Source organism: Thunnus albacares, chromosome 13 (genome assembly GCF_914725855.1).
Source record: "Thunnus albacares chromosome 13, fThuAlb1.1, whole genome shotgun sequence".
NCBI lineage: Eukaryota > Metazoa > Chordata > Actinopteri > Scombriformes > Scombridae > Thunnus > Thunnus albacares.
Window position 1 is genome coordinate 25,131,237 of NC_058118.1, and position 1,439 is coordinate 25,132,675.

The window sequence follows — 1,439 nt, forward strand, 5'->3', positions numbered from 1 at the left end:
GCAGAAATGTTTCACCATACTATTAGCTTTCAATGTACAGTAGCTCCCACCAAGGTACAACAATAATGTTAATGTTGTGCTATTAATCCTATTTGACTGTTTTCCATTAAACATACACACAAGCAATTATTGGCATGAATAAAATATAAGTGGATACATACGGTGCATATTCATGCAATCTTCTCTCGTCACATGTGTAATGTATTGTACTCTCGCTACCACTGTGAGGATAATGATGCACAAAGGCCACTAATGTGAGCACTAATTCAAATGTTTGAATATAAATGTCCTTCAAATGTTATGAGCATGCACCGAAATACAAAAGACTGCTAGGTACGCATACAGTAGATGGATATATAGATGGTGTATATTGTCTTCGGGGAAAATGAGTTTTCACAGCATACACATGTTAATGTTTCACTTGAAAAATCTACACACAGGAGACACAATATACACTTGGAAACCAATGACCTATAGGGCCTACTTTAATGTATCCACATGGATACATATTTATACATACAGTGCTTAATGAGGTATTGATACTGTAGCCTGAAGCATATTTTCAGGCAAACAGATGACAGTGTGAGTAATTTATAACAATATGATTTCAAGAGTACAACTGGATTAGTGATTATTAGTTATTTCATTTAGCAGAGAGTAAAAGTATCTATTATGAACTGCTACACTTCATATAGGTCAAAATACATAAATCAATGACACAAATCCCATGTGGTGATGAAATTAGTACAGCAAGTCATCAACTGAATGACGCTGATGTCTCTCAGGAGACCCAATACACAATTAAGACATCAATCTGCCTGTCTCATCAGTTTAGCTAGTCGTGAATAAAGCTGAACAATTAAGTTTTGGTGATTAATGGTCAACAATTCCAGTAGCATAACTTATCAATACCAGCAAGACTAATATCAGTGTTTTTAGTATCACTCTAACAATGTATCTCGTAGGGGTGTGCCCGAATACAAATACATTATGCGGCAAAGCACAAATAGTGGGTTTTACACGAATATTTGTTTCATACAAATATTTTAAAAATTAATTGTTGGGGGTTTCCCCAGAGATAAAGCTGAGCTACTGACACAAACGAAGTGCTACCAAGGGACTCTCCATAACCTGTTGTTCCCCTTCTCCTTTCCACAAAGTTAGGTTGTAAAAAAAAAAGGCAATGATGAAAAGTGCAAAGCTTTAATTGCCTTTGAAGTTCCTCCCTACACGTTTCATGGTGTGCTGTCTCTGTTTTACGGGCGTATAAATAGGTAGAGGTCTGTCTGCAATGAAGCAAGGAGTAAAATTAAAAGTGCCATAAAAACAAAAACAGGATTTTTAAGCCTCTTTCCACTTTTATTCGAATACAAATGCAAATACAAATAATTTTGCTGCCTTAACAAATACAGACACAAATACAAATACTGGGATCTCTG